Source organism: Rattus norvegicus, chromosome 6 (genome assembly GCF_021556685.1).
Source record: "Rattus norvegicus strain SHRSP/BbbUtx chromosome 6, alternate assembly SHRSP_T2T, whole genome shotgun sequence".
In the NCBI taxonomy this organism is placed as follows: Eukaryota; Metazoa; Chordata; class Mammalia; order Rodentia; family Muridae; genus Rattus; species Rattus norvegicus.
In genome coordinates this window covers 49,951,919-49,960,678 of record NC_141539.1, presented here as the reverse complement: position 1 = coordinate 49,960,678, position 8,760 = coordinate 49,951,919, and positions in this window count along the sequence as shown.

Genomic DNA, 8,760 nt, shown 5'->3' with positions numbered 1-8,760 from the left:
CCCAGCAGCTAAGGTGGGACAGTCTTGTTGAAACCAGAATAGGACGGGTGGCAGAAAACAAACCAAAGGCACATGTGACAATAATGCACATTATTTCAAAGCATCATTAAAAAAAAACTGAATATTACACACAAAAAAGTAAGCACCACTTTTCTCAAACCCAGGTCTAAAAGAAATAAGGACACCTATATTTCTTCAAAAATCACTCCATAGGAAAGAATAATGAAACAGTGACGGTAATTAGCAGAGCCCCATTTTGTATGTACAAAAATCAAATAAAACTCAACTAAGAAAATATTCAGAAACAGAGGGAAAATTCAATTTTGCATTCAGATGCAACCCCATCTTAGAATCTATTTACTGGCCTAAAGCTTTTGCAAGTGACGCTGGTGGGCACATATTACCGAGCTGGGGACTGTTCTGTGAGCTCTTCTAGACCACACTGCAAGAATCCATGCAATCCTTTGGCAGTGAAGCAGTTAAGTTCCCTCATCTCCTAGGCAACCAGCAATGGCAGTCCACATAAGAATCCTGGGGACACTGCCAATCTGCTGTTTAATAAAGTAAACTTTGATTGCTAGAGATATTTCTTCTTTTTATAAGTCATTTTTCGTTACCATATTCAAATGTAATGCCAACCAGCATGCTATATGTGCAGGGGCAGCCTCTACACTGTTGAGAAGGACCCATTAGAAATGTTATTTTAAAAGATGCAGGGCTGTGTGCATATTCACAACTGATTCGATTGCATAAGAAAATAACACCAAAGGACCCACCCAAGGTGTGCTTGCTTAGTGAGAACAATTCAAAATATAACACGGGGTTCACTTTCCCAGCTTCTTCATCAGCAACGTGAAAATATTAATTTCTGCAAGCTGCACGACGCTTAATTTTTAAGATGCCGAACATCTTGTGATATATTCGTCTGCTTTTTAAAATTATAATGTAGAGTCTCTATTTTGACGCAACGTTGTGGCTAGGTCCCACTCAAACAAGCACAGAAAAGATTTATTCCAAGTTGCCCAAGCTTTCTCTCCCCTATTTCAGAAGCTATGCTGCATCTTGGGATATTGACAAGCTCTAATAGGAAACGGAGCAGGGGAGCTTAATGAGGCCTGCATTGAGTGTGAGCGAGGGTAGGAGGAAAGCCAGGCAAAGCTGAACCAAGCTCCATGTCCACAGTGCCTAGCAGCAGGCAAGGCAGCTGCCTGCCATTCTCCTGTCTCCCTTACCCCTATACACGCCTCTTCCCTCTGACCCAACTAGCTTGATAAAAATTGTGCTGGCTTCTTCACAAACATAAAAGCAACCCAAACAAAACAGAGAATCACTCCATTGATGAAGAGGAGAGGAGACGGTAAGCCTGGATAGGAGAGTCATTGCTGCAGAGCGGTGAACAGCATCGACTGGGGGACGGTGGGGGAGGGGCACTAGGAGGAACAGCTCTGTAAAAATGGCCCCTGCTCCTTGGTCTGTGTTCTTCCTTAGGCAAGGAGGTTGTTGTCCTACAGAAGAGTTTTGTTAAGTCAAATCTTCAATTCCAAGAACACTATCTAATTTGCACCCACAGCGCACTGGGCATTTCTCATCTCTTATTTTTTACATTTCTTAGCTATCCCTTTGTTATCGTTTTTCCACTCCAGTGAAAAATCAAAGCCTTGCCTCACCCCCACCCCCTAGGAGCCTTCCAGCATTTTGCCACCCTTAACTCTGCTTGAGATTAGAAAAGTCAACAACACGATTCCTAGCTCTAATGAGTAGACAGCTCCAAGGAATTTGTAGCATGCGTTTTCTTTGCACACCAAGTATATGGTCCAGTAGTAAATTCTGTGATGTTGCCTACATCCACGGTGGATAACCCCGTGCATCGCTTAATACGATTTACGCTTGTTGGCTCTCTCTATATGCCCTGCCATGGTGAATAAAGGAGAGGCCGAGTTCCCGTGGCAACCAGAGCCACTGCACTCCCAACTGCTGGCAAATTCTTCCTAAGCAGAAAGTAGGCAGGGGAACAAGACTACACTGGCTCCTGCATAAACATGACAGGCTCTGATCTGGAAGAAGGAGGCATCCAGTCTCAGATTGAATTTAGATTCTCTGATTGCTTGGCCAGACCCTTCCATGTGCTCTTCCCATGGAAACATCTGCGTCTGGAAGGGAGCCCAATCATAATTCTTTGCAGATCCCCCTCAGCCCATTGCTAGTCGAATGTCACCCGGGCTCCATCAAGGACGAGACTCCATCAAGGACCCAGAGAAGAATTCTTTATGCATCTGCTCAAAACGAGAAGGTTATTTTGTTGTCTTCAAGATGGCTCTTGAGCTGCAGGCAGAGCCAAGGGCTGTGGCCTGAATGAGGAGAGTTGCTAGGAGATAAGCCCCGTTGCAGACAGCAGGCTGGAGTTATCTCTAATTGACAGCTCCTTACCCTAAGGGTCTAATTCTAACCTTGAGACCAGGACTATAATGAGAGGGCAGCTTTCTGTCACCCCTATTCCTGGAGCAGGCAGGGAGATTACTGGAGGACTGTTTTCTAGGGGTTTGTTATGTTTCTTTAGGAGGGAGGGGACGAGACTCGAGGGGCCCTGTCTCAGCCCCAGTTTGCATCTGTGAGCCCTTGTCTGATTCATAACACCTGAATAAACTCTCTCCTGCAGTGAAGATGGGCTCGCTTTGAAATATCCAGGGTGTGCAAGGAAGAGGAGCCCTCCTTGGATTTAAAAGGATTTGAAATTGAAACAGAAAAGGTGGATTTCTTTGAAAAAGTAGGGATCCCGTCTGGGGAAGGCAAGGAAAAGAAAACAAACACAGTATTCTGTTTTTGTATTGCCCCTCCGCCAGGCCCCTCTTGGCTTCCAGAGACGTCTTCTCTGTGATTTCTGAGAGATGCAGTTTAGATGTCCTGTTGCACAACAAAACTACACAGACAGGGATAGGAGCTGCAGGTTGGGAAGAGCCCGTGTTTTCTTGTGACTTTTTCTGCAAGCCGTTTTTTTTTCTTTAATTTTTTGTTGTTGTTTGTTTTTTCTGAATAATACCACGTAGAAAATGCAATTTACACACAGCCTGAAGCCGGTAGGCCTAAGAGACCAAGGCTTCCTTGTGCCCATGAAACTGTCAAAAAGAGAAAGCATTTTCTTGGTGTGCTGGGCTATGAGGTGGGCCAGACCAGCTTGCTCCGGCATTCCCTTCCAAAGCAGTGGCTGGGGCTGTTTCTTTCCTTCAATATTCCTCACAGTGGACCATTGTAGCCAATGCCACCTCGCATTTCCTCCCGTGAGAAAAGTGATGTGTGGAGATTTTGAGTACTAAAGAAAGCACATTTTAAATCAAGAGCATATAATTTTATTAGTGCTTTTAATAAAGGAAGAAGAAATGTTTTGTTGAGGGGGTGTTTCAGGGTCGGGTCTGGAAGTTGACTGAGAAACAGCTGCAGTACCAGGTCTCCCTCTAGAGGCGCTGCTCACCCTGAGCCCCGCTGCAGGGCACCGAAGGCCAGGGTGTCTCCCTTTCCTTTAAGTTTTACATATGATTTGGAAATAAAAGGATGTAGCCTGTCCTTCCTCAGAATTAAATATTAGTAGTCAAATAGATTTTCTTTTTTATATCTTTTTTGTTAAAAAGATTAAAACATAATTTTAAATTTGCAGGAGAGTTTTAAATCTCACCAGAGTACCCTCAGACCCAGAGGCATTTTCCACCAGCCTCTTTGAGTGTTCGTAGTCCCCCCACACTCCTCAACCCCATCACTTTAAACAGTTTGATACTACAGTAAAGACAGTATGAATCTTTATCTTTCCCCAAGTACGGGAGCACACTTTCCTACCACCGCAATGCCAATTCAGAAAGTTAAACATCAGAGCTTGCGACTGTCGCCTGACAATTCATGATCAAAGCTTGTCAATTATTCCAGACGTTTCCGGTTGCAATGGTTCTCCAGTCATTGCAAATCTCCCAAACACACGTTGTGCCTATTTTTCCAGGAACGATTTCCACCAAGAACGACCTAGAAAATTCACTATGTACCACTCAAAGTCGGTACCAAGCTTGGATTATTTTTAGTATTAAATATTCAGAGACAGGAAATGCCCAGAAAGAGTCAGGGCAGTAGATCTGTGATGTGTCCCATAAATCTTGATATTTTCTAAATAAAAAATAATGCTTTTTTGTTTATCACTTAGAGGAAAAATAATAATATCAATTTAAAATAAATATTTTGGAAAACAAAGAACTGGATAAGCAATAAGAAATGCCGTTTGTGGTCAAATGTCTGTAAAGAGTGTGTCTCCATAAAGGGGGCTGGCACAAGCTCTTTTCCTTCATTGTTCTGGGACAATTCATAGCAGTGCAGAGTGGGCAGAGAGAGGAGAAACACTGTTAAGAAGACAGCAATAAAGCCAGAGAATGAAGCAGTTATTTCTGGATAGAAAAGATTATAGACAAGGAAAAAATACAACACAAATTTAGTTTTGAGTCCTGAATATGGTAGTAGACCCCTATAATCTCAGTACTTGTGAGTCTGAAACAGAAGGATCACAAGTTGGAGGCCAGCCTGGAAAGTATACTCTCATATATTCTTTAAGAATAAAAGTGAAAATTACATTTTATTTGTTTACAATTTTATGACCATGCATATTAGTTAGTGAAAAAAAATCCCCTTGCAGTTGTACCTAGTCTCTGGCCCTTCTCCCAACCACATGGATGGATGTAGGGTCCAGAGGTTCTTGCTTTTCTGCTGCCCCCATCAGCCAGGAAGGCCAGACTCCTCCATATGGTCTGTTTCTGTGGGCACACACGTGTTCACACGTGTATACAGAGCACTGTTCCTATGTATCTGAACAGATTCTAAACAACTAAACCCAACATAGGAGGACACTGAAGATTGATATACTTTTGGGCATAGCTCTACCTAGAGATGTTCTCTGCCGTGCACAGGACACTCTATACTATCTCCAGGGTGAGGCTAGATTGGCATACACCCACACAGCATCCTCACGTGACCACAAGGCCAATATTCTCCCTCTGTGTCCTCTGGAAGGACAGTCCATGAAACCTTTCACCCCATGCCCGTGTTTGTCAAGCCCCACAATTTCCACTGGATCAGAAACCACATCCATAATTTTCTTTAAAACAGCAACATCTGGACAAACCAGTTTTAAATTCTTCTCTCCTTCATGAGACAATGAAATGAAAATTTCTTCATGCTTGTGAAGAATTTAAATTCCAACTGGAAACGAAATTCTCCCTTTTGTTTCAAAGTGACTGTATGTTCTACCACTCTGGAGCCTGGGAGGTGAGAAAGTCTATTCAGGAGGTAGTTGCCTGCTCCTGATGTCAGGGGGACAGACCCCAGGTTGTCTCTAATCAGCTGCTCGGGAGGCTGAAGGCTCCTTTGGAATCAATCACAGAGCATTTTTAAGGAGCAGTTGCTGACCTCTGACCCTTCCTGCAGAGGGCTTGACGGGATTAGGGGAACTTTGCTCAGTTCACCTCAAGCTACAATAAAACAACAAGAAAGGACATACTTTTTAATTATCCAAACATATTTACATGCTGGACTGAGTCCCCAGATGGGACAGAGTCATACCAAGTTACAGATAGCAGTTGTTCAGTAATATTCTCTGTCTTTGTCTCTGTCTGTCTGCCTGTCTGCCTGTCTTTCTCTTCCCCTTCCCTCTCCTTTCTGTTTCCCTCTTCTTCCCTTCCTCTTCCCCCTTTCCTAAGAGGGTCCGGAGGTGTGAACCAGGTGGTCTGTACTTCATTCATCTTACTTTTCTGTAGCTGGACTCTCACTTCTCCTTTCTTTCTGTATTCACACACAGCTGGCAGGTTCTTCTGGAATATTCTAATGGGTTTTAAATGGTACCCAAAACACTCAGTTCTGTTTTCCTCTCCTATGGCAAGGCAGTGCATCTCCAGCTTACAGTAAAGAAAGACCTGCAACACTAGACTACAGAGATACAGGCAAGGTAGGCCATGGAATGGTAGGCCACATGCATCTGTCTCGGGAGGGTCCTTCCACAGAATTCTTTGATGAAACAAATCTCCAACACCAGGAAGGCTTGCCAAGGTACGTCAGATTGACCTAGCCCCCATAAGGGTCATTGCCATCTTGTATCTGCACGTGTTCATTTTTTTTTTCAACGTGAGATATCCTGGCCTTTCTCCCTCCATCTAGCATGCAGTCAGATCTCTGCTTGATCTTCTTAGCAGAGGCAAGACAGACAGACAAGCTTCTTATAGTGTTCTCTTGCCATTGGTGACAAAGATGAGGAGAGTACACAGGCTACAATGTGGTGCGATGATTTCTCATACTTCTTTGTATCTACTTTGATTTAGTTTTTGTATTTTTATCATTAGAAGAGCCAGACAGAGGAGACAAAGGCTCAATTTGTTCCTGAGTTTAGCAGGAAGCTCTGTAGATCGCGTTCTCAGGTTGCTTTTTGTCTTTTTGTGTTTTCTGTATTTTTTTTTTTTTTTTTGAGTTCGTTTCTCTGCCTTCCTAATGGTGCCCTGCTAACATTGTTTAGCCGTGAAGGCATTTGGTTCCTGCTGAAAGGCAAATGTGTGGTTTAGTCCATTAGCGCCTTTGCTCAAAATAAATTGCACTCAGAAGTATGCGGCCGGGGGTCATTTTTGAAATCTTAAGCCAGAAACTGACTTATCTGGAATTTCCTGTTTAGTGGCAGATTGGACAGATATTATGCAGGTAGAACTGAGGTCAAGGAGTTTCCCTTCCAAGCTCAAAGCAGGTCCTTGGCCTGAAGACCATGCAAGTCATGCACTAAGTATCTTGGGTAATCAGGTAGGGAGCATTTCCTGGTTTTCCAGGGATTGTAGGCATGCAGTCTCCTTGCTGAAGTGACATTTAGCTATGGAGTACTATGCTGTGTATTGCACACTATACGCTACACACAAACTGCCACAGTTGAGAGAAACTAACTCATCCTGTGGAGTTAGGGTAGCCTTACAGTAGACTTCACATTTGTGCTACCACCTGACAAGTGAATAGACACTAATCAGAGAGAATAACTTGTGACTGAGAAATGGCATGAACTTTCAGAATGGGTCTTAGAATGATGGCAAGTCTGTGTGGACAGGGATAAGGGTACAGAAGGCTGCAAAAGAAAGACCTGGTGAGTCCACTGTAGATAATGAATAAGTGCCTGTTTGATTGATGCCTCCTCTATCTAGCTATTGGTGATCTCCGAGCAGTGAAAATGTTCCCTGATGCAAAGCACATTAAACCAACAAGTAAGTAGTAGAGCAGCACAGTATAAGGAGAAGCTATGACTGTCCTAGACTGTCTCTGAGTGGATGGGAGACTGCCTTTGATTGGCTTATTTGAAGGATAATTTTGAAGGTGTTGCCTGCTACACTTAGGCAAAGGAAGTTAAGACTGACACTCTGATCTTCAGTGATGAAACTAGTGTGGACACGTGCCTCCCTATAGCATGCAGAAGGAATGATGTGTTGGATGTTCCTGTCCAACAGTGAACATCTTTTATCATCACAGGGAGAGAGGAGGCAAAGTCAGATTGTGTATGACTATAAATAGTTGGCCTACTGGTGAAATCAGATCAAGGTCTCTTGACTATATAATAGAATTACCATTGATTCTCTAGTTCTTTGTCATCAATGCTCTTTAAAATGAGCATTTTAAATAACCTTTAAAATGCTCAGGAGATGTGTGTGTGTGTGTGTGTAAGTACATGTGTGTATGTGATATGTGTGTATGTATGTGTGTGTGTGTACGTGTGTGAGTGTAAAGACAGAGACAGTCAAATGGAGAGATACTAAGACAGCAGAGCTAAGAAAGTTGGACACCCCTGTCTTGTTAAATAGTATCTAGCAATCCTTTGTTCTGCAAACATTAAAGCTTAAAATAAAGTCACAGTAAAATAGGAAAAGAAAGGTAAAAGGACTGCAGAGATGACTCCATTGGTAGGTAAAATGCCCACCATGTAAACATGAAAATCTGAGTCTATATCTCTTGTACCCACATAAAAGCCAAGTGAAGGGACAGGCAGCTGTAATCCTAGTACTGGAGGAGGCCAATGGGTGAGCTCTGGGTTAACTGAGAGACTTTGTCTCAAAAGAAAAGGTGGAACTCCTGGGCATATACGCAAAGGATGCTCAACTATACTAGAAGGACACTTGCTCAATTATGTTCATAGCAGTTTTATTCATAATAGCCAGAAACTAGAAACAAACTTGATGTCCCTCAAGTGAAGAGTGGATAAAGAAATGTTGTGCATTTACACAATGGAGCATTAGTCAGCTATTACAAACAATGGCACCATGAAATTTGCAGGCAAATGGATGGAATGAGGAAATTCATCCTCAGTGAGGTAACTCAGAGCCAGAAAGACACGTATGGTATGTACTCACTTACAAATGGCTAGTAGCCATAAATTAAAGGACAACTACACTGACATTTTCAGACTCAAAGATACTAAGGAACAAGAAGGGCTCAAGAGGGGACACATGTATCTCACTGAGAAAGGGAAATAGAATAGACATTGTGACTGTACAGGATCGGTGTGGGAACAGGAGAGATCAGGCTGGGGGGAGGATAGAGGGAGAGTGTACTGAGAGATAATATTGGAAGCAATTGGGGTATCTCTGGGACAAGCTAGAAAGCTAGGGCAATGGAAACTCCAAGGAAACTCTGAGGGTGAAGCCACAGCAAGACTCTGAGCAATAAGGAATATGGAAACTGAACCAGCCATCTCCTGTAACCAGACGAGACTTTCAATTT